The 25663-nt window shown below is 49.2% G+C and overlaps 1 protein-coding gene across 1 annotated transcript in view; it reads right to left on the bottom strand.

Moving 5' to 3' along the window:
- SV2A (synaptic vesicle glycoprotein 2A) overlaps positions 1–25663 on the bottom strand; it is a 571381-nt gene that overhangs the window by 265047 nt on the left and 280671 nt on the right. The window lies entirely within an intron of this gene.

The following is a 25663-nucleotide window of genomic DNA, read 5'->3' as shown; positions in this document are numbered from 1 at the left end:
AGCCCTCGTGTGAAGGGGGCTCATTTGAGCGAGGCGTTGGCCAGGTATCCTGTGGGTAGTTGTGTGGCTGGAGAGGAACTCTTTTATTTTACTAATTAGCGATGTGCAGCGGTGAACATTCGGGGAATGTAATCAGTGGTTTCTGTGATGTAGAGCAACTTGCTCTACATCACCCGGCGAGCCTGGAGCACCTGTCACTCTGCAAGTGACTTGCACATTGACCAGGACTCCAGATATGTGACTATATATTTGTAAAACATACAATAGGTCCAACAAGCAGTGATACGTGTGTGTCTACATAGATGTAACCCCTGCCACTCGCAAGCCCTGCATGCTTGGGACCAATACCCACCCTCTGCAATGTAAACAAAACCACACACATACCCACACACACATATACTGCGTCTGTTTTGTTACAATCTGTGTACTTTTTTTAAAATAAGTGCTTCACCATTGCACAGATGCAAGATGAGTGTCCATCTTTTAGTGCTGTTATGGACAATGTAAATAAGGACAGTGCAGGCAACCCACTGTGGCGTCATTTTCTGTGGCAAGCCCACTGGCACGAGCCATGTCATGCCTGTCTTTGGTTAGGTCTAGGCTAGGGGTTACCTAGCATGCTTTCATGACTAGATGATGGGCTGGCTCCCCCCATGGAACCTTAGACAGTGGGGCCACCCAAAAGGGACACTCGGAAGAGGTGAGGAAAACAGTCAGAGTGAGATAGGAAGAAAGGGGAGCAGATCCCTTCAGGGGCTGCTGCCCTCATCGGCCCCTTCATGGGGACATGTCGACATGGACTTTGTTTAAGGCTGCCCCTCCTGGGGGAGGTTTCAATGCAATTGTAGAACCACCTTCATCTCCGATGTCCCTGCATGCCATGTTGCAGAGCAAAGGCGTAGCAAGGATTGTCTAACAAGTGAGGCCTGAGGCTAATGAAGTTGGGCCCACTGTAGTTGCATTAACATCTGTAAAGTCCCACACAGTGCTGTTGGACATGCTGAGTAGAACAGGAGCACTGTGGCACACACCTCATTCCGCACGGTGCGGCAGATCTTCACATAGGCTGCTCTGTCACCACCACAGCTCGGGACTTAAGCTCCACGCCGACTCAACCTCACAGCACCCGGGCTGCTCCTGCCGTGCAGGGCATTCAAGACTGCCTCCCGCAGCAGAGTGGGTGCAAGGAGGGCACGACACTCAGTCTTTTAGATGTGCTGTCTCCTCACCACGTTGCTTGTTGGACTAGTCTATGATATATGTCTAAGTATTTGAATGCAAGGAGTGTGCACCTCTACGAGAAACAAGGAAGCCAGTAGACTGGACCAGTTGTAGGGCCGCAGAAGGGCATTTAATTAAAATGGCCCCTAGCAGACTGCAGCTGTCAGGGGAAGCCGTTATTTGGTTGTGTTTAATGCAGGGAGGCAATCTATGGGACTGTGGTATTTGTCTACACATAGGGCCTCATTACGAGTCAGGTAGTATTCTAGTGGTAAATCTACTGGGATACTGCCCAACGGAATTACTGTTACCGCCACTTGATCTGGCAGATTTACCGCCGGATTACAAGTGGTGGTGGCAGTCTTAGTCCCCATTAATCTCAGGTGTCCACAGGACTTCATGGGGGATTTTGGTGGAATTACCGTGGCAGTAATTCCGCCAGCAGTAATTCTGCTGATTTTGCCAATTTTTCTGCAGAAAGTGGCAGGACTTACCGCCACTCCATGGCCAAACTCGTAGTATGGTGAAGCCGGAAAAGTGGCGGTAATTCCATTACTGCCACTTTTTTCCACCACCGTCGTACTAGTAATGAACCCAATCTATCACTTACTGACCACTTGCTCTTTCCGTTTGTTCTTGCTTTCCCTCTCCGGGATATGTAATTAGGCCCTTGGTGGGAGGAGCTGTTGGTTTTTTCTAACCTGGTGCCATCCACCCCAGTAAATTGCAGACGGGCATATGTGGCTAATAGGGGGGCATCTGCCAATTAAACATGAGTAGCATGTGCGTGCCAGAAGCAATGTTTTTACAGCATGCACACAGTTCATGTGTTGAATATACCTCCTTTCCTGGGGGACCTTAGCAGACATGCCCTGAGGTCTGGTGTGTTTTTTTACTTGGGCGGGCACTAAAGAGGGTATGTTACAGGTGATTCTGGATGCAGATTCAACACTTTTGCTCTCTTAGGTTATGTGCTTAGTCTCTCTATTGGTTTCTGCACAGCGCCTTCGGGTTATAGCCTCCTCCTGTACGTTTCCTGGAGGGCCAGAATAGGATATTTCGTCATTTCAAGGGCCACACAAAAGCGGGTGAAAGAAATTAGCCTTTGTGGTGATCAGCTTTTAAAGTGCGGAAATATCACATAGAATGTGTTACCTGACATGCATTTCCTTCACAGCTGGCCGGGGAGGGGTGTTATGCAGTGTTCCGTTTCCTAGCAGATGGCACAGCCACATGCAGGGGTGTTGCTACGTCTCGAAAAGATCCGAGGCTATGCTAATTTTGGGACTGTCAGGACTCAGGGCTAGCTAGCCTTTTGGTTGTAGCCACTAAGCTTCTATCCAGGGCTACAGCCAAAACACCCAGGGCTGTAGCCCCCTCAGCACCCCCTGGCCTGTGGCCATGCGAAAGGAGGAAGTACACCTGGGATACACAGATCTCTCTGCAGTTCACAATGACAAGACCAAACCACTCTGTGCTTGCCAGGTGCGGCACTTTCTGCCACTACAGATCGCCACGTGCCTGCACAGTGCAGTTCCTTGTGCCAGTTGTCAATAACTGTGTCTAGTAAGTCCATATCCCCGTGCAACCACTCTCGCTGTCAGGTACAAATTACTGTGTGCCTGCGTGTTTACTCTGTGTCTATTCTGCCGTCAGTTTCCATGTTTGAAACTGAAGGACTCATTATCGCGGATGTATCTTGAAATGCAAGTGGCCTTCTGTCTTTATTAAGATTTGAGCAGAAGCCGCCCGGGAGGTGTAGGGGAGTCTTTACTTAGATCCTTTAATCTAATATGCAATGGAGAAGATGGGGGTCTCCGAAGCTTTCGCGAGATTCTCACGCACAAGTGACTTTTCTCAGCGCATCTTGCAGATGGTTGGGATTTTGCGTTGCTAGGGGGGGCTTAGGGGCAATAGCCCCGGGTTTTTTGGTTGTAGCCCTGGATAGAAGCTCAGGGGATACAACCAAAAGGCTAGGTAGCCCCGGGTCCCGACAGTCCCGACATTAGCGTAGCCCCGGATCTCTTCCAGACCTAGCAACACTCCTGGCGAATCTCATAAGGTACACCAGGCATTTGCAAATCCACTGTGGGGTAAAGTTGCCCACCATATGTGGCACTAGGGGTCCTAGTCCCAAAGAACTGGGCCACTGATAAAGGATTGAGGATGCACTTTTTTCAGGTGGCTGATTTTTGGAAATGCACAGATAACTGAATATGCAAAGCTGGCCTGTGCATTTAGAGAGGGCTGAGCGGCAGCTCAAATGATGCAGTGCACAGCCCCAGGAATACAATGCTACTCGGCGGGCATGACTAATACTAATGTGTTCATGGGCTCCCCGCCCACACATGTGTGCTCGGAGGACAATTCAAAATGACAAGCCTTCAAGCCCTGTCATGCTGAATCGTTGGCAGGAAAAACAAGTCCCGCCCCTGACATAGCGGTAGGGATTTGCGTAAGGCAGCGGCGAATCATGCAGCTGCTGCCTCAAGTGAAAGCAAATGGCCTGTCGCGATATAGGCACGATATATCAGAATAAGCCGGCCCATCACGGTATCTGCGCATTATGCAGCATTATCCCAGGCTCATTGCAGCACCACTTGGCCCACATCACAGTATATGGTACAAACTGCCCTGCAGCAGCAGCCTGTTGGCCAATTGCAGTACCTGGCACCATTCAATCCCTTCTTCCCAAACACACATACCTCCCAACCATGGTACGCGTTCAGGGCCACCCTCACGCCTGCATCCCACTTGAACCTTATCCCATTGACCAAGACATGGTGCACAAGGTACTACTTCACTGCTACCTCACTATACCAATGTATAGCAGTATGGGCAGAAAGGCAGAGCCCACACTTTCAACCCTCTGTCCTTGTGCCACACCTGCGCTGTCCTGCTTGCTTCCCTGGCCAGCTGCAGGCAGCTTCTCAGGGTGTGCTCTTAATCATTTCAATCCGGTCACACAACCATCACTGGAACTTGCTTAATGCCAAACAGAGGCGGGGGGCCTCCCCTTGCCAATGCCATCGCATTTAGGAATGCAGGATGCTCTTTTCAGTGTGTGAGAATGCCCCTCTCTGCTATCCTGGATTTGCACAAGGATCAAAAAAGGGCCTCTGCTTGTGCATAACTACGATGGTTGCATTCAGATTTCCCTTGATAAATTCGCCGCATTTTTTGTTTGTGTAAAGGAGATGCCCTCGTGTTCATGCATATGGTGAGTGTGCCTGGCCACGACTCACTTGGGTGAACAAATGTGGGGCATTTGTGCAGGAAGTTGGTCAGCTGTTGCGCGTGGATCTGCTTTTGCCCACCTGCGATGCACTGCTCATCTATTGCATGGTTTGTCTGCCCCACCTGCTTCTTTCCCTTCTTGGGCAGCTTTCCAACTTTTTTTTCTTTTGCATTTGATCAGCTTGTGCAAGTAGATCCAGGTCATGTGACTTTTACCTTCACCCACCTGCTAATCACTTCTAATATTTTTCAGTGTGTGTGTGCCAAATGCCATTTACTCCATTTTAGAAGCTGGGTCCTGATCTTTGGTTTTGACAATTTTTTGTGGCGGTTGCACCACAAAACGGACGAAACCATTGTTACAGAAGAGAGGGAGGAAATGGGGTTTCTGAACTGAGAAGATCTGTTTGGCATAGCAAATGGCAATGTCATGGCAAATCAAAAAAAAATGTTTTCCAAACTCCTCCACAATACTACCCAATGAGAGATTCCCTAAAATATTTGCTCCAATCAGCAGCTTTGTAAGAAGAATGTCAGGTGCCAGCTATTCATTTTACAGCTGCACAGTCATTTCATATTGGGCTATTTTGTGGACAATTGTGGTATTTTTGGCTACTTTTGACTGCAAATCGCTTTTTTGTCTGTCTGATGTGGGCTTTCTATAAACACAGCCACTCTCTCTGCCCCCAACCTCACTCTCTCTACCGCCACCCCACTCCCACTGTCTGTACCCTAGCCCCACCCACGCCGTTACATGTGCTATTTGGGTTTTGTATGGGCTACTTTCGAATAGTCCTCCCGAGGCTGCTTTCTTCATGTCTTTTGTCCCCAATCAAATGCCATCTCCCACCCAAACCCCTACTCTCTCTACCCCCACCCTGCCCCGACGCTCTCACCCTACACACAACCTCTCTACCCTCACCCACCCACCCTACCCCCTGTCTCTATCCCCACCCAACCTAACCCACCCCTCTCTAACTCCACCCAGCCTAACCCATCTACCCTACCCCACCCTCTCTAACCCCACTCTACTAATCGAATCCTGTCTTTTTTATCTGTCCCAGTCCTTTCTTCCTTTCTTTTCTCTTAAATCCTGAAGACCGCTTTTGCCCAGGCTTCTGAAGTAAAGGTCTGTCATAGAACATGTCATATTTGTTTGGTCCTATTAAGACCTGGAAAGGGATAGAACCTGTGCTCCGTGCAACACAGGTAGGCCAACAGCATGTGTATTACGCCCCACTCATCCCTTCCCATTCCCTCCCTGACCCACACATGCAACTACTCAGTCTGCACTCCATACCCATGCACCTCCAACCCTCCGAACCTCATCCACTCATCACCACCCTCACTCCACCTCCAAAACACACATGTGACCTCATGCTCACCGGTGCTATGACAACACTCAAAACTTAGTTGCAGTCTTTGTCACAGGGACATGGCTCACCCCGACTTCCATACACATCCTGGATGCCATTGTCCACACAGACTACAGCATCCAATACAGGGACCACAAAGGGAAGACTGGTGGAGGGCTTGCAGTCATCCGCAAGACTGCATGGACATACACCCTTCAGGAGAAGACCACACCTACATCCATGGAACTTGGCAGGCACCTTCCACCTGATCTACTGACCGCCCCAATCCTGCAAGGCCATTCTCAATGAGGTCACAGTGCTTCTCACAACAGCATTCCTCAACAAACCAACTAACATCTTCTACAGAAACATCAACCTTCACATAAGCCAATCTAGAAAGAAAAACAGAAGTATGGCAATCAAATTGCACTACACCATGACCCCAATCTACTTATCACAGAACCAACACACAACAAACGCTACACACAGCCTGGTATACACCACCTTGCCAGCCATTGAATATCTTCCAGCCTACGTTCGACTGGACAGGCCATGCAGCCATACCCATCCTGCTCCATCGCAACACCTCTCCCCAACCGGGGCCAACCCAAACCACACATGACATCCCACAATTCATTCAACAACCTCCCCATGAACTCACTGGAAGAAAACCGTCCCCTTGGCCTCCACATCTGACCCCTCAATGAACATCAGCGCCCAACTGAGTGAACGTAACTACACCCTAACTAAGACCACCAACACCCATGCACCACTGAAACTTCAACAAACACATCCACACCTTAGCATACATAGGAACTAATCGACAGCTTGTGCACCATCCACACACTAGAAATGTTCTTGGTGATATAAGGTGCTCTGTGCCTATTTTTTCTATTCCCACCTAGTTGCTCCGATGGCTGTTACGGCAGGTACAAAATCTGAAATTGCAAATCCCTCAGAGAACTAAAGAAACCCCTGTTGCCCCCACCGGTACCTTGCACCCTCAGCCTCTTGATCAAAATGGCACCTTAGGATTGGAACCACTGAGGTCCTGTTAGATCCTGAAATCTCTGGAGTCTGGGAGTCCCAGGAGGACCGAATTGCCATAGTCCAGTCTGCATAGGATGAGGTCCTAGTCATTGGTGCAGAAGTCATTATATAGGAGTATAGTTTTAGACATATAAGGTGGTGGAGTCGGAATAAGCAGGTTTTGGCACTGGTGGCAATGTGTTTTCTGAGAAACACAATGTGTAGTTTAGTGTGCAGATGAGAGATTTCACTGGTTGTGAGACAGGTGTGCTACATTGTAACAGGGCTTGTTCGCAGTCGGTGCAGTGCACGCAGAGTTTGGGTGGGTGGATGAGGAGCTATTCAGTCTTGGTGGGATTCATTTTCAGGAAGTAGGATTCCGGCGAGTTGGAAATCAGGGGGATGCTGTTGGCGAGAGTGGGTTAGTCTTTCAGAGAGGAGATACGGAGGTCGAGTTGTGTGTCATCTGAATACGAGTGGAAGGCGACCCCTTGGTTGGTGAGGGTGTGTATTATTATTGTTGGTTTTTTTTTCATTTGATATAGCGCCCAGACCCAGAGGTATCACGGCGCTTCTACAAAGTAGGTGATTGCAGACAAACCAAGACAGTGAGCATAGTACAATACATGTTATACATATTTGTTGAATAACCATGTTTTTAAGAGTTTTTTGAAGATGAAGAAACACAGTTAATTTTGGATGAGCTCGGGAAGGGTGTTCCTAGAGAGTGGTGGTGGTGGCATAAAAGCTAGAGCCCCCAGTTCGCTTGAGGTTGAATCGGAGCATATGCAGAGTGCGGCTGGGAGAGCAGCAGAGGGAGCGTGTCAATGGTTTTGCAGAAATGCGTGGAATGTGGTAGGAGGGGGCATTCTGGTGCAGACATCGTCGAGCAATGGCCAGCGTTTTAAATTCAATTTTTGCTTTGATCAGAAGCCAGTGAGCCTCTCTTCTTTTTGTGGAAATGTGGGCTGAAAGCTTTAGTCCCAGGGCTGATCTCAGGGCCTTGTTTTGTAAGCCTTGTGTACTCGTGTCAAAGGCGACAGAAAGGTTGAGTAGTATGGGGAGAGTGGGATTGCCTTTGTCTGTAGTGCAGAGGAGGTTGTTGAGGATATTGACTGTGACTGTCCCTGTGCTTTGTTGAGGAGGTTGTTGGTGGCGATGTCTTCTTGTAGGAGGGTGCAGACATGATGTTCCATGATACATGATCGGTAAGGGACGACAGAGATGAGAGGTAGTTGTCAGGGAGTGAGCGGTCAAGGATTCATTTCTTAAGGGGGGGGCTCTGTACCACTTTCAAGAACTCTGGGATGGTGTCATGTGAAAAGGAGGCTTTAATGATGTCTTCCCAGACGAGGGGCAGTGGGTCAAGGAAGTGTCTGGTTGCTTGCGTCGGAGTGGGCTCCCTCATACAAGTGAATGATTTGGTGTGCTGCAGAAAGTGTATTGGATGTGATATGTGTGAAATGTTCCCACGTGGTTACATGTTTGGGTGGCGGTGGTGGTAAAGGGGTGGTCATGTTGGTTTGGATGTGATTTTTCTTGTCTTTGAAGTATGTCATGATTCTGATGCATGTGTCAGTGGAGAGGGAGTGGGAGGATTGCGGCGTGGTTGTGAGAGACTTAAGTATTTTGAAGAGAGTCTGTGTTCTGTTGTGTGCAATGAGTAATGAGTTTGTGTAGTCGGTAGCTTTAGCAGTTTGGATCTGTTTGAGGTATGCCGAGCTGCTTATTTGAGTGGTTGTGAGTGTGATTTTGGAGTGGATTGTCTATGCGTTCTCCAGTTTCTGTGTTACTTGAATGCCAATAAGGAGTCATTGAACCAGGGCCTGTGGTTGAGGTGTTGAGGGAATGTTGTTTCCTCAGCGGGGCTATGGAGCTGGTGGTGTTGAGGGTGAAGAGTTTAGCCATGGTATTTGGGGTGTCTTGTATGGACAGTTTGAGCTGAGAGGTGCTAGTGTTGTGATAGGTTTGATGTTTCTGCTTGGTGGTTTGAGAGGTTTTGTGTGTGGGTGGTGGATGTCATTTGTGAGGTTGAATTGGAATGTGACGTGGTCTGACCATGACACCTATGTTCATGGTCCATGGTGTTGCCTGCTTTGTGCGTGGAATCTGTGATGCGTTGGTCAATGTTTTAGGGGATGAATGTCAGAAAGATAGTCCTTTTTTTTCAAACAGAGATAGTTTAGTGTTAACACTAGGACTCGAACCTAGAAAACAAGCGCTATCATTGGTTGAAAGTCACAAGATCAGAGTTTCTTCTCAGTCAGGGCACCACAGTGATGCTAACACCACAACTCACACATTGATGTGCTACAGACACTGAAAGGTATTCACATTTACACAACATAGTTGTAACGTGGTACAGAATAGCAAATAAGGCCCTGTTGTATTATTCTGTTCAGCATGGTCCGTGGTGTGTAGTTCACCGAACAATGCATCCTTGCATAGAGTTTTCAGCATCAAGCCAACAAAAGGCACAACACAACTGAAACAATGAACCTTTATAATGGGGATATTGAAAACCTTTTCTGATGGTGAATTGGTTTGAACCTGGCGCCACTCAAATGCAGTACACTGGTCCGCTCAAATCTAGTTCAATTGTAACCACAATTATCACAACTCATCAGGTGATGTGCGCAGTAACCAATATTGCAGGTGATGTCGCCAGCATTTGCACAGTTAAAAACTGCCGATTAAACATTTGGCACAAAGTTTGGCAGATGCTACAGCAGTGAACACTTTATCGGACATTGAAACAGGGGTACCTGCGTGATTCCTCCACAGACGGAGAACGATATTCTTAATGGTGAAAGCCGAGCCCCCCAGATAATTGTCAGTGCATGGTGAGGATAAGTTTGTGAGAGTGAGGCCTGCCCATTCCTTAAGAAAGGAGGAGTTGTGGCTAGGAGTCTGGTACATGAGGTGGTGAATTTGGGGATTTTTGGGGGTGCAGACGTATGCTGCATAGAGAGAGAGCGAGCGCTTCAAAGGATAGTACGTGGCATGAATGAAGTTAGAAAGTGAAGGGTGAACCTGTGGATGAGGGCCACTCCACCACCGGTGTGTTTAGTCTGTCTCTGTGGGTGATGGTGCAGTCCTGGGGGAGTAGGTCGGTGATGATGGGTTGGTGGTCAGATTTGAGCCATGCCTCGATTAGGAAGAGGATGCCAAGGAAGTTGTCGGTGATGAGGTTGTGGATAGCATGTACATGTGCAGGGCAGCAACTGGGGAGAATACATGTGTATGTGAAGGGTTTTGGTTTGTTGGAGTGTGTGAGTGTGGGTATCGGGATCAGGTTGGTGTGTTGTGCAAATGGTGCCATGGTGTGGAGGGCAGGACGGGCGAGAGGGATCTGACTATACCTGCAAGTGTCCTTGTGGACTCCTGTGGCAAACCGGGGCTAATAGGGCTCAACACTGTCTCTGTAGTTGCCCTTCTCTCAGGCTGCCTGGATAATGGGGCGCCTTAAGAAATGCAGATTAATATGACTGCTAACCCCGAAGTTGAATGCTGTCAGGTCTCAGTAGCTGTTAGTTGCTATAGTATATTTAAATGTAATTAGATTCAATCACTTTGCTTCCCAATCTTGTAGGGGTCTGATCCTTTCAGGGCCTGAAAGGATACCAGAGCCTTGGATAATGGTAACACCTGGTATTTTTTAGATCAAAAATCCATGGCAACTAACACAATATAATGAAGTATGTTTTATGGAATACACAGCGGCCTACAATACAATATACATGTCTGTACATGATTTACTTGTTAGAGGCTAGTTGTGACGTCACTACTGGTATGTAATTTTACAAAATTGCTCTGTACTGGGTTTTTATGGCTGAGTTGTGCTGTCACACTACATGGTGCTTGGGCCTGCACAGAGAAGAATTCCAGCTGCTTTTGCAGCACCTAATTAAAGCCATGACAAGCGTTTCAAATGCCGGTCTGGAAAAATATCTTTCTGTGACACTTTACAGCCATCAACTGATAAGGAACTGTATATGGTAGTATGTTTTTTGAGCCCTGCTAGAGATACACACGTGAGCAAGAATCGATCTACGTGTTATCATTGATTTTAAAGAACAACGCGTTTTAGATTCATTTGATTATACTGCTTAGGCTATTTTTCTGCAACACATTAGACGTTGCATGTTTTTTTAATCCAAGAGATTCCGTATTGATTATATATATCGGCAATTGGAAGACGTCTTACATTAGACTAAGCAAGTTGCCGGGTATTAAGGGGGGCTGAAAGTGTGTGGCCACGTATTATAAGAAATAAAACACCCCCTGCCATACATAATTAGGATATTGCACGTCACCAGTGACCGTTTAAGCTCCCCAGCGACTACCAATACCCTTATAACATAGGCTAAGTGGTAATCATCCTATATATGACAGATGGACCTAATCCTGCTTTATCAAAGGGGGGACGCTTTTCATGGTGGTCTTGTGGCAGTGGTTTTCCTTCTGCCAGGCTAAATCCTCGGGAAATGTACTATTGTACCTTCCAGTTGCTATATTAGTAGAAACACCACCGGGTACTCTCCTCCTTATGGAGGCTGCGTGGGTCTTTTGGCGTGAAAGGGCTGCTGGTAAAGCTGCCTTCAGCATTCTCTTCCTTTCTGCAATCTGTATTCACAGGTTCGGATCCCGCCTCAGGGGCGAGGAAACAACGTGTCAGTCCTAAAATACTCTTTCTTGGTCACCCAGTCGTGTTCTGATGGCGCATGTTTCCCAGTTATGGGCGGTTTTCTCATAGTGAAGGTAGGCGACAGTCTGTGCAATTGAGCGCGCACTGCCGATTCTCTGTGTGACAGTCACGTCACATAGTAACTGCGGCTGAGCCGCTTTTGTGGCGCACTCGCCAAGACGTCAGAGAGCCATATCCAGTTTTCACCTGTTTTTCTAACGACGCCCGCAATAGCATTTCCGTTTATTGGAAATGCGACCGTTTTGTGCTCTCTGAGGGAAATTGCTCAAAGGCTTTTTCTATTGTTACACTGCCGTATCTACGGAGTACACACGTATTCCTTCTTCAGATGGACATTTGTTGGTGGAGACCTACCTAGACTCCCATCAACACTTCCTATTTTTCGCTAAGATTTATTCTTTGCCACACGCCTGTAGGGCAGTTTCAGCGGCGGCTGGAAGTAGATTTTTTTCTTTTCGGCCTCCCTCTGTGTTTACAACGCTCTGCAGCGGTAACAGCGGCAGTTTCATGAAGAGAAAAATGTAAATTAACCTGAAGCTGCAATATGTCTTCTATCGAATCCCACTGAGAGAAAATGTCTTTGTATCACAGTTTTGCGTTTGAGAGCCACTGCTGAATTGATAACACTCTGTTTTACGCCACATTACCCCCAGTATTTGTGCATCCTTTGCTGCAGTTGGCATTTCATGGGAGAAATGGGTGGACCTCCCCAAGAGCACCCGTGCGTGCTCCGTTCCTCCCTCTGCTGGGGAGCGCAGAGTGGCGCGGGCAGCGTCTCTTTTGCTGATGTTACTTTCACTTCACCCCATGATGGTTCTCCAAAAAATGTAATGCCGCCTCAAGCAAAGCGCAATGTTGCCGCCCATCAGTCGTGCAGATTTGGCGTTTCAAGACAATATTGCGCCCCCTGCTGGTGGTGTTTACGGCAGTGCCACGTATTGCCCTGTGGACCATGTCCTGGGCTGCACAGAAAAGTCCCCAGTTGATATTCCGAGGGGAGCATCTGTCTTCATTCTGGGACCCCTTCCATATTCTGTGCTTCCAGGTCCTATACTTTTCTCCTGGGCAGATGTGTAGCCGCAGGTCAATAGCTCCATGGCCTGTTCATCTGCCCACACACTGCATGCCACTCGCTCTCCCAGGGTGGATGGATTGTGTGGCTTCGAGTGAGACAGTAAAGATAGCTCAGTTGTTGCAGCGCTGTGGAATTTCGAGACATGCACGCGCTTGCAGGGTTAACCACCAGGGATGCTTATAAGCACACGTTTGCCCGCTGCGCTGAATGAATTGAGAGCATGGTGTGTATGTATACAGGCTTCTAGAACAGCGCCTAATCAAATCCGTGCTTCTGTGGTATGTTACTTACCCTGGAACCAGATCCACTCCTGGTAGTATCTTGAGGAGGGATTGAGGTGGTAATCTATTACGCATATTTTGTTTTTGACCGTCCGTCTTGAGGTAGAAGAAATTAGGAGGAAATGCTGATATCTCCCGAGACACATCATGCAACCGACACTAGAGGTGGTGGTCTCTCCATTTGGGCTGTGGACCCTTATTTGGCATCTGTTTCTGCCAGGAGAGACTTGCCGGAGCAGCTGAGACTGGTGTCCTAACTTCTTTGTCTAACGATCCTCTGCCCAAGGTCTTTGTTTTCTTGATAGGCCAGGGGGTCTCAACCTCAAATGTGAATGTTTTGTCACTGTCGAGTCTGAGTCTGTGGCCTGCAGCATAGTATATAGAATAGAGGCGCTTTCTCGTCATAGTCCGGCGCGCTACTATGCATATTTCCCAGTTCCTGGGCGCTGAGGCCTTCTTCTGTATGATTAATAATTTGTAGGATTGCTGATGGGTCAGAAGAATCCTGTCACTTGGGAACAGCTGCTCCTGGTGCTCTGGGATTGCCTCTGATGTCCACCTTTTATCTCCACGCATGGACATTTTTTCATGTAATAGACAGTATCTTATCCATCTCGGTGGCCGTACACATGAGGATGCGCATCATGAAGTCATGGTTTAGGACGGCTCGAAGCATCTTCAGTGAAAGGAAGGTGTTTTGGTGTTTATTCCTGCCACAACACTGTAGGTTTGATGGGCACTCTGGGCTTCAAGAACCCGTCGCTCCCTAGTGCCTCTCTCTTGAGTTTGAGGGTTCAGAATTTGGGACACTCCTGTCCTTGCCTTCTCCACTTCTTCTTCCCTAAGTCACAATGTTTGGGTTGTGTCAGAGGAATTGTTCTATTTTTTGTTTCTCAGCTCGTACGTTCTAGGGGACGGGGTGCTTTGTGCACCGGTGTAGCAGAGGATATCCTTTCAGTTCAGTCTCATGGCGTGTTGTCAGCTATGCCAGGCGTATGTACTCACTGCTTCTCGGGCTCTGCCTCACAGGGTACTCGCCATTCTCTTTCGGCATTAGATCTGTCTCCTTTTGCTGCTGAGAGCATTGTGCATGATGTCCTGATTCTGCATGGCGGTAACTCTTGAGGGCGCAATGGTGATGGCGAGTGTGTAGGGCATTTCTAGAGAGTAGGTCACAGCCGGTGTGGTCTCAAAAGAGCGCTGTAGTTTGGTTTTCTACTGGGTTTCAGGATATTTTAGCAAGTTTCCCAGTGCTCACATGTGCTTGCTCCAGCAAGAGCTGGTTCTGGTGAAACAGTAAACTAGGTTCATGTTGAGTACAGTGTACCCAGTCTTTTTTCTGATTGTCATCTGTATTTTGGCATGGAATACCTGACTGAAGGTGGCTTTATGTTTGTAAGGACTGTGAGGAGGAAGATGGAGCATAAGGTAATCTCCCAATTACTTTCAGGTAATCTTCATTACTCTGGGTCCCAGTCTTCCTCGTTAGAGCCTTGATTACTTTGTTGCCTATTAAGAGACACACAAGTTTCCCCTGCCTGAGGTTGGGACTCACCACATGTTATAAGGCATATTATCTGCAACCTTTGGCTTGTCAGATGTTTTAGACTACAAGTCCCATCAGCCCTAGCAGGTGTAGTCAATGGTTTGCTATCATGGGTGTCGTAGTGCAAAACATCTGGAGAGCCACAGGGTGTATATAATGATTCTGACAAAGAAGACTTGGGGCCTCATTACGACCCAGGCGGTAAGTTACCGCCTGGGTCGTACCTTTACCACCATGGCGTAAACTACGTTTACGCCATGGTGGTTGGCGGACTTACCGCCCCATTCCGAGGTTGGCGGGGCGGTAAGTCCCCAATCCCCATTTACCCTTCCCCATTCCCATTTTTGCCCCATAGGGCATAATGGGAGTGGGGAAGGCGTTAATTACGCCACCGTAAATTACGGTGGCGTAATTAACAACAAGGTCCCTTAGCGCCATGGATTTTAACACCTGCTAAAAGCAGGTGTTAAATCCTCCATGGCGCTAAGGGACCTCGGAATCAGGCGGTAAGGGTCGGCGCTGTTTACGCCGCCGTAAACCCCTTACCGCCTAGGTCCTAATCGATCAGGGAATGGGGACACTGCAGCAGGAAAGAATGGTGTCAATCAGTGGAAGCACGGCTGCCATTTTTATTGTTGCTAAACAAACACATATTCACATAAATAAGAGAAAGAAAAGCGACAAAGAGAGGGGCAGGCACAGACGAGAATAGGAAAAGCGACAGAGAGGGGCGGGGAGAATTGGACTAAAGGGGAGTGTTAAGGGAAGGGGCAAAGAGCAGGAAAATGGAAAGGGATAAGGCGGTGGGAGGGATAGATGAGTGAGAGAAGAGGAACGTTAAAGGCGAGAGTGGGTGAGTGACGTGAGAGTGGCTGAATAGCAAAGGCAGGGGTAGGCAAGTGATGCCAAGAGTAGGGAAGCGGAAAGAAAGAGAGGAGAAATGGAGCGGAGAGACGAAGCTGGGCCTGGCCCTTGACATCAGTAAACGGTGGCAGAAGCAGCCACAGTGGAGCGGAAGTCCGCCTGAAGGAGGAAGGCCTATTTTTATCCTGCCGCTGCCGTTCTCCTTTTGAGGGGGAGGGGGGGCGTCAGTGCAACAGCACAATGCCCAGTGAGTCGCCAGAATGCACGGGGAGGCTACAGTGACGGGTGATGGCGATGAGTTGAAGGGGAGCCTCAAGGGTACCCCATGCTGCAATGGGAGACTCCGCAGCCACTCCCGCAGGACGTCATTCTCCGTCATGAGCGCTCTGCTCGCGGAATGTACCTACGGTGCAGCTGGAGGGAAGGACGTTCATTATACTGCCTCATCCTTCCATCACCAAGGCTTTCCAAGGACAAGGCTGCCGCAGCCTCCCCGTGGCCATCTTAAGATGACGCTGCTCCCACGCTTCCATGCCTCAGCCTGTGAGTGGCCACCTTTACAATAGGGCGCACGTGACCTGCACATGGCTCCCTCGATCTTGCTGCATATCGCTGCCAACGAGATGTTGGCGGTGTGCTGCTAGGGCATATTTCGGAACCAAACATAGTCCAGCAGACCTGTGAAACACTAGGGCCATTACCTCCACGTCCACTCTTCCTCGTCCCAGTACTTACTTCATGAGGCACCCGCCTCCGACACAGGACCTTCTTCTATTTCTTTAAATCCCTATAACTCCTCCCCCACATCCATGTCACTCAGTTTAAATTTTTCCTGCCTCCGGCAGGTTGGACTTTTTCTTCCCGGTGCGGGGCACCAGGGAGCACCAGATTGCTGGCCCCCTGGGGGGGGCTGTCTGGCGGGGCCCTCGGCTCCCTCAGGTGCGGCACTGCTCCTGGGCCCCCTGCGGGGCTTGGGGTCACAGTTGAGCTGGATTGCCTCGCTCGGTTCTTTGCTGGGCTCCGGACCGCAGCGTGAGCATTGTGTCCCGGGTCCTGGCACCGGATGTCAGCTGCATTCTCTGGGGGAAGGTAAGGAGAGGGGAGGACTGTGCTTGATGTTTTCCCCTCTCTTGCTGGTATGGCCATCTTGACTCCTTTGAAAGGCCGTTACCTCGTGCTCTGTGTACACATCTTTATTGGAAATGATGGCAAGCACTTGGTAGTATGGGCTAGCCTTCCTTTTTTGTTGTGAGGCCTCTCTGCTTCTTGTCGTGGGGTGACTGTGACAGAGTATTTGAAAGTGCGGGGCTCTGTTCTGTCACAGACATGTCACATACCACCAGCTCCTCAGACACACACAGCCCAGTATGCACCGGTTGTTGGCTGCATTCCTTGCGTGCTGCCTGTGAATACGGCGCAGATTTTGGACACATCTGCAAGCGGCCGGAAGGGTACCGGCCTGGCATAGTCTACACTTCGGGTTCGAGTCTCAGCGGTGCTGACTCGGTCCTTCATCCTTCCTAGACCGATGCATTGGAACGATTTAGAGCATGGGGCTACCAGCTACTGGATACAGGGCTCAAGCCACCTCTCTGTCATGTGGTGTGTTAGTGGTGTGTTTGGGTCTGTGCTAGCTATGGACGCAGACTCCTTGTCCTGTCCTCTTCCTCTAAACTGCGCAAGGGGAAAGTCAAAGGAGTTGATTTGCTTTTCCCTTGTCCGGCATGGGATTATGGAAAATGAGCATGGAAGTAACGGCCATGCAGGGGGTTCCCAGTGTCTCTTCTTTTAGGCCCTAGGTCCTCCGGTGCTGACGTGTTGCTTTCACGCCTCCTCTCAGACTTGTGGGAAGTGATAGGGCACATGGTGGCACATGTCTGTGCTTAGAGGGGTTCTCAGAGCCCCTGGTGCCGGTGGAGGGGGATGTCACTTCAGTGGGTTTTCCAGTATAAGCATACCTCAGGTAGGGGGTTGCCTTTGATGTCGGCTATCCGGGATGGATTGCTTTGCCCCGCTTTGTGACAGTACTCTGCCCTTTTGATGCCAGCCTGGTGGCTCCTCTGTCGGCTGAGGGGGCCATAGTCTGCTGGACTTCTGGGCTGTCCAGTATCTTCCTTTTGATAGGTCAAATCTTTTTGTGGGCTGACAAGCATGCTGTTATATTGTGGCGCAGGCCTGTTTCAACGTCCTGTGATTTCCCTCTGGTGCAAGTGCAGTGACTGGCGGTTTTCCCTGGCTCCTCGTCTCTATCTTCTCGGAGGTGTATGGGACCAGTGGGGTTCCGCTTCCTGGGTAATGGGCTCCTTCTGGAGGGGGTATCAGTTGCCGTTCCTGTCTCCTCCTGTCCAGGTTTGCATGGTTAGGACTTTGGTACCCAGCTCACGGTCCAAGTAGTTGGCCATGGGATCCGTTCTCTCCGAACGGTTGTTGTGGGATACCGTCTTGCCCGTTCCTCTCCCTGTTCAGGGTCAAGTTTTCTACTTGCGGGTGTTCCTGGTCCCTATGCTTTCTAGGATGTGTCACCTGCTTATGGGTCTCAACACCCTGCACTGCTTGTCCGGACGTCTGGGGAGAGCGTACTCTGGATGTTGTGCAGGGGGGGCGCTTGCTGGCTGTTCTGGGCTGGGTTCTCAGAAGGCAGTATGTCTCGACTCACCTGTTGCTGAAGTTACAGGGCACGTGGCTTGCATGTTTTCCAGTTCCTTGAGCCTGTCTTCGGTTACGTCTCCTGGTGTCTTATGCTCTCTCCCACTGGCTCCCGACATCTCGGCTTTCGTAGTTTTGTTTTCAGTGTCCCCAGTGCTGCGAGTGTCCCTGCTATGGTGGCGGGGGGTTTCAGGTCTACAGGCTGAGGTGTGCATGGTCCTTCCTCCTGTGACCTCTCCTACTACCAACACCAGCAGAAAGGGTATACATTGGGGGTCCTCTCAGCTCAAGGGTTGTGAGATCTGGGGAGAGCCGGTGATCATCCAATTGGCAAGAGTTGTGCCATTGTGCAAGATCTGGTGTACTTCGAGGAGTTGCTGGACGGTCGGCGGTTTTTGGTCCGATCGGACAATACGACGGCCTTGGCATATGTGAACTGCAAAAGGGGTTCCGGCTGTTCCTTGAATGCTCTGGCAGCGCTGATAGGCACCTGGGAGGAATCTCATCTGGTGTATCTGCTGGCCTCACGTATCAGAAGGGTGGACAATGTTCAAGCGGATCTTCTCAGACGCCGGTTTTCACTCCTGTTGGCCCAGGTCTTTGCGGTGACCTGTGTCAGATTAGGGTCCTTGGTTCTAGACCTGTTTGCATCCCCGGCCTCAGCAGAAGTTCCCCTCTTCTGCTCTCGGTTTCAGGTTGAGGGGATTGGGGGATGGACGCCCTCTCTGTACAGTGGCCTTGGGGTTTTCCTTTACGCCTTTCCGCCTATTCCCCTTCTGCCCCGGGTGGTTTGGCGCATCTGAGTGTCCAGGGTGACTGTGTTGTTGTTAGCTCTGTTCTGGTGCCGCCGGAGTTGGCTCCCCTCTCTGTTGGAGCTTCGTTCCTAGGAACTTTGGCTGGTTCCGAGGTGGCCGTGTCCCCTTCAAGGGGATCTGCGGTTAGAATTCCACCGGATGCAATGGGCGGTGTGGCTATTGCTCAGTCTAGGTTGATATCTCAGGGGTTCTCAGATCCTGTAGTTGAGTCCAAATGGATGCTCTTAGACCCTCCACTCTGAAGGTGTTAGGCAGACATTGGGGCCATTTCCGAGACTGGTATGGGCAGTCTGGGATCCCTCCCCTGCGTTCTGGCCTCTGCTATCCTTCGGTTCCTCCAGGAGGGGTTTTGACAGGGGCCTGGCAGTTTTTCCAGGCTTCGCTCTCAGCGGGCCTCCATGAAATTCCTTTTGGGGGACTCTGACGGTCACTTGGATGGGGAGGTGTTGGTGGGGAAGTTGATCCAGGGTTTTTCTTCTTCCCTTCCTTGTGCTGATAAAGGGCTTTCCTTTTGGGATCTCCCTCTTGTATTACGGTTCCTTCATGGGCCTCCTTTTGAGCCCATTTCCGAGATTGATATCAAACATCTTACACTGAAATCTGCTTTTCTTATTGCCCTCACTTCTGCCCGTAGGCTTGGGGAGATTGGGGCTCTCTTATGTCACGCTCCTTTCCTGAGGGTGCTGCCAGACTCGGTGGTGCCGGGGTGTGGTCCGAAGTTTCTCCCTTCAGTTGTCTCTCGGGTTTCACACCTCTCAGGGTCTGGTTCTCCCTGACTTCTTTCATGATCCAAGAACGCCTGAGGTGGCGGCTCGGCTTAACATTGATGTCCGGCGGGACGCGTTGGAGTATTTGGCTTGGTTTGCCTTTTCCACCAATCTGATAGTCTTCTGATTGCTTGTGGTCTGGCTGGGGCTGGGCATAACGCATCTGTGGTTTCCATTTTCCGGTGGTTCCGGGTTGTGATCTCTAGGGCCTATGTGGCTTCTGGCCTGCCTGTGCCTGCGCACAATCAGGGGCGGTCTACCAGGGGTTTCGCGGCTTCCTGGCCCGATGTAAGGAGGGTTTTTCTCTGCAAGAGATTTGTATGGCTGCTGCCTTGGCTGGTCTAGGCATTTTCATCAACCGCTATGGGTTGAGTTTCTCCCACTCGGGGGTTGGTTCCTTCGTGGTTGGAGTTTTTGTCTGTGGGGATGTGATTTAAGAGTTATTGTGGGTGTGTTTTGCTGCACTGTTTTTGGCTTTGTCTCATTGGGACCTTTTCCCCGTTGATGCTTTGGTATACCTCATGAAGTAAGTACTGGGACGAGGAAGAGTGGACGTGGAGGTAATGCTCTGATTACTTACCGGTAATCTTCATTACTCCTAGTCCTACTCTTCCTCGTCACAGTACTGACGACCCTCCTCACCCTCCCTGCGGGGAAGGTCCCATGCTCCGGCTTGGTAATATGAAACTGAGTGACATGGATGTGGGGGAGGAGTTATATGGATTTAAAGAAATAGAAGAAGGTCCTGTGTCGGAGGCGGGTGCCTCATGAAGTAAGTACTGTGACGAGGAAGAGTAGGACTAGGAGTAATGAAGATTACCGGTAAGTAATCAGAGCATTCAGATTCCCAGCTACTGTTGCCACCACTGTGTCAAAATATTCGGGATTAAGCCTTCAACTCCCACTAGCTCATTGGAGGTACACTGACGGTGGCAGGTGTGTGATTTGCAAATGTCAATCAACGTTATGCTATGATTATATAGGCGGCAATTAATTGTAATTGGGTATTTAAAACGTGCTTAATACCCAGAGGTTTCTAAGTGCGGACCCAAGGATCAAACCTGCGTTGCTCCGCGCCGTCTTGCTTCCAAGGCAAGCGCTTGGCCCCTGAGCTATCCTCCAGAGACATATTTACTATCTATTTACAGAAAATAGATCAAACATGCTTTCCTCCTATGGTAAATTGATGGACAAATGCAGGTACACTGATTACTGAGCTGCTGAGGTTACCTGTCGAACACTGCAGCAAGATCTTCCTGCACAGGTTGGCGCTCAGGACAGGAACTCCTTGCCAATGCCTTTTCCCTGACCTTGCCCCTGTGTTGGTTCAGCAGTTTGGTGACTGGCCTGTTATTAGCAACTCACCCTGCTCGGGCAGTGCTGCCACTTACTACAGTAGCGGAGCTGCACCAATGTCCTGCAGGTTAACTGGAGCAGTGTGCGGTCAAGGCAAGCACAAATGCCCAGCATTGCAGTGTTGTGTCCACGGAATGGCCTGGGGTGGCACGTGCTACCACTGGAATCTGATTTGCCACCTGAGGTGCCACCCCATTATCCTAAACTATCTGTGTGTGTGCTCATACTTCATGCCACCCCTGCATAAGTCAGTGCCCCACTTGGGCCACTCCAGTCAAAATAGTCTGGACAGGCCACAGCAGCATTGTCACCTTCCAACCCTTTTTTTTCCTTTCTTCGAATGCATACGGCGCACATACACCACAAGGGCACCTTGGCGCTAGGAGGCTAAACAGAGAACGATCTTCAAAGCCTATCTAAGATTGCTTTAAGAGAACGCCGGAATTGAAGATGATTCTTAAGATTCCGCATTGCTGTAGGCAACTTGTTTCAAAGTTTTCCTGCTGCAACCGAAAAGGCACGGTCACCCACCCAGGTCTGCCAAAATGTCGGAATAATAACAAGGTTAGCCATTTCAGAGCAGGGAGCCTGAGAAGGGATGTAAGGCATACATTTGTCCCATAGGAACTCAGTGCTTAGACGATAGTATGCATGATGGAATAAGCAGATGGCCTTACACTTAATCCTCTCAGCCACGGGATGCCAATGAAGAGCACAGATCACCGTGCTAATGTGGGCTCCATAAGGAGACCCCATGGCAACCCTTGCCGCCATATTCTATAAGCACTAGAGCCGCTGAATAAAACCTTTCGGTTGAGCCAGATAGAGGGCACTGCAATAGTCAATGCGACTAGTGATCAGAGAGGGAACCACCTGAGGACGTAAGGCCCTCGGTAAAAAGGGAAGTATCCTGCGGAGAAGCTTCAGTGAGACGAAACCCTTTTTACAGACGATGCTCACTTGCAAGGCCATCGATAATGAGGATGTTCTGAGGATGAAGGATGAAAGGGAGACGTCTAGGTTCTGAACTGACATCACCAGAACAGGGGGGTAACCCAGAGCAGGAGCCAAAAAGAGGAAGTCTAGACAGAAGCCCTAGATGGAAAACCCACCACCATCGCCTCCTCTCTTAACCCCGTTCAGCATAAGCCAGTTGCCATCCATCCAGCCCTTCACGGCTGACAGACACTTGCACAGCCTAGATGACACCTCATATTGGTCGTGCTCCAGCTGCACCAAAATCTGGGTGTCATCCGCATAGGTGTAGCATCTGAAGCCGCGAGAATGGATGAGGGCAACCAGCGGCTGAACGTAGATGTTAAATAGAAGAGGGGATAAAGCTGAACCCTGGGGAACACCACAAGATAGAGCGTGAGATGCTGAAAGAAAAGGGGGAATAGAAAGTGATTGACCCCGACCTGATATGAAAGAAAGAAACCAGGCCAGAATGGTTCCCAAGAGGCCTACTGTCGCTATGCGAGACAAGAGGATGGGGTTGCTGTCCGTGTCGAAAGCTGCTGAAAGGTCTAACAATATCAAGGTACCTATCCCATCCTGATCGGCCAGCTAGGTGAGATCATCCATCACCGACACCAGGACAATCTTGGTGCCCCGCCCTAGCCGAAAACCAGATTGAAACTAATCAAGACCATGGGCTTCATTCTGAGATTGGTAGTAGTCATGGCGCTATTTGCGCCATGAATGCCACCAATAACGGGACGGAGTCCGGTGTGGTGCAATGGGGACTTACCGGTCTAGTCCGACCCTGGCAGGACCGGTAAATCCCCATTGCACCAACCGTTCCACATTCCCATTGAGCCCCAGTAGGGCTCAATGGGAATGGGGAAGGCGCTATTTACGGGCCTGCGAATGGCAGCCTCGTAATTAGCGGCCTGGTCTCTTAATGGGACCCGTAAGGGGCGTGTGGTCGGACCACATATCCCTAGCGGTTCCCGTTAGGGGACCTCGGAATCGGGTGTTAGGGGATTACCGCCACTGGTCTCCTTACCGGTGCCCGGTATCCCCTACCGCTCGACTCGTAATGAGGCCCCATTTGAGTTCTAAAGAAAAGAAGATAAAAGAGGCGACACCAACGCTTCTAGCAATTTCATAAAGAAGGGAAGAAGTGAAATAGGACGATAGATAGCCAGAACCGCCGGGTCGAGTGAATGCTTTTTAAAAAGTGGGTGAATAATATCCTGTTTAAGCTCTGAGGGAATAATACCCTGCAGAAAAGAGCCATTACGAGTGGTAGTTAATTGCACTAGGCAGCCCTACATCACCCTGTCTCATGAGATGAATCTCTCATGACATTGCATGGGCAAGTGCACACTCATTGTGGCATCTGGAGACAGAGGGTCTCCACGCAGTGCAAGATGCTGCCATCTTCACAGGCATCATGTGGAAGCCTGGGATGTGCACGCGCACCACCAGCCATCTTGAGCACTTGGTGTCTATAGTGATAGCCGATGAGTTCATAATGTTGGAGCAAAGCCATTTCCAAGATGGCAGCTGACCCACCTGAGGTTCCATACTTGTCAGCACCATTTCGAATCTCAGCTGAAAGTGATGTGTCATGGATGTTCTATATAATATCTCTCTTCTCTGTGGGCCGCACGTCACTTTTTTATTTCCATCTCATCGATACAACGTAGACCATCTGCACTTGTTGTGGCCTGTGGCAGCAGGCAAAAATCATGTTGCCTACGCGCGAACGTAAGCCCATCACACCTGCTTACCAGGTCCATGGTGTGATAATGCACTTGAACCATTCCAGACATTCCCATTCTCCATGCACTGTGATGCTGTCTATTGAAATGCAGAGGCATTAGTGTGCCGACATTTCTTAAGCAGTCATGAACCTCTGATCCCAAACATTGACGGTTTGAATCCTGTTAGGGGCATCTCCTAATTACACAACTAAAGAATAAAAAAAATACCATGTGCTACCATTCTGAATAGTTTTTTGGTGTTTGGTTTTGACAAACTATGGCTACTTAGGTCCTCATTTCTTCTTCTTCTTTGAGTTTTGCATTGGGTGCTGCATCACAGCCATCCTAATCCCTGCCCCACTTGCCTAATCCCCGCCCATTAAACTTTTGCATGTTTTACTATAGTCTCTTTATTATATTTTATTTCATTGCTTAAAGCAGAAACCTAGCTTGAGAGCAGTGGAACAATTTACAACGGGTGGGTGCCATGGGTGCAATGGGCTTGGTGTTTTATACAGTACTGCAGTACTGTTGATGCAGAGAGGAAGGTATTTGTATTCATCCTGAGGGTATTCTCGAAAGAGTCCATTTTTAGAGTTTGGCAGGAATGGAGAATGGTGGGGGCATTTTGAGCCGCAGCCTCTTATTGCAATGTGCGCTTCTGCTTGGGATTCCATGTTTCGTTTAATTTCTTAACTTTGAATTTTGGGTTTGGATGACTGTGAGGTGAGGGCACCCCACTAATAGATTATAGAGATGGGAACCTCCTGTTGATTTGCCAAGCACATAACGACATATGAGGGTATGCTAAAGCTCATCAAGGCTTCTACGGCCGTCATGTTTATGACTTTGTTGCGTTATGGACCCGTTCCACGGGAATCAACAGAGGATTATGGGTCGGGGCTAAAGTTAACTGCCCGAGTGAAGCATGTGCAGTTAACGTGGGCCCGGGCTGTTACCCCCGGTGTTGCCTGTGGAACGGGTACATAAGGCCATTAGCACCTGTCCCATGGGATGGGATGAGGCTAATTTACAGTCTTTTCTCTACGTTAATGGGGTGCCTTGCGGCGTCCCATTCACAGAACGGAAATACTGTTCCAAGATGGCCACCATGGAAAGGGAAGGCAGGGCTCCATACAGAGCCCCTCTTCCCTTTCCATACTGCCATCGGGAGCAGAGCGGAATATGTGGCTGCGAGTGCCGCCGCAGCCAAAATAAGGTAACTTGGGGTAATAAAAAGAAATTAAACGGGGACGGAGGGTGGGGGGAAGATGGTGGCAGGGGGGATCAGGCGACATGGGACACAAGCTTTCACTGGCAGTTCAAGCCCATGTTCCTAGCCACCGGATTGGCTGGCTTCCCCCACCAGGGTGGTAATGGTTGTTAAGTTGTAAAGACACTAGCTTCTGATTGAGAAGATAGAATACAACCTGCTCTGATGTTTATCTTAATTGGCTTTGTGTTTTTTTATTTTATTGTATTGATTTTGTTTGCACATTGACAGTGTAAGTGCACTGAACAGGTTCTCGGCTCCTTGAAATCCAGCACTATTTTTATTATTATTGTTTTTTTTTACAAAATACTGATATACAGTAATACATATACTAATACCTATTTGAATTGAAACCTCAGGGCCAAACCAACACCCTCCTTTTTTATTTATGTCCTTACCACTTGCCTATTACACCACAATGTGATTGATTCACTTGGTATGACAAGACTCAATTTGTGAGAAAAACTATGAATTGTATAGCTCATTACTATGCTAATGAATGGCTGTATTTTCTTCCCACTTTAGTAATCTGTGCCTGAATGAAGGCAATGTTCCATGCTCTCCAAGGGTTTCCTTGTTACCCGCTTGTTGAAGAAAACCTACAGTAATCCAGGATGGGTCATTGTGTGTATTGTTTAACAATACGGACTTGGGCGCCAGGATGATAGTATAGCACGGGACTCTTTTGCAAAGGTCTGGTCACCTTTGGCCTTTTGTCTCTTTGTGTCTTTCAAAGGTATGCATTTGTATCTTTTGAAGTGAGTCGTTTGTCTCTTCAG

Source organism: Ambystoma mexicanum, chromosome 1p (genome assembly GCF_040938575.1).
Source record: "Ambystoma mexicanum isolate Mex_15411 chromosome 1p, UKY_AmexF1_1, whole genome shotgun sequence".
Taxonomy (NCBI): Eukaryota; Metazoa; Chordata; class Amphibia; order Caudata; family Ambystomatidae; genus Ambystoma; species Ambystoma mexicanum.
Note: the sequence above shows the minus strand (reverse complement) of the source record. Positions and strands in the feature narration are given on the sequence as shown.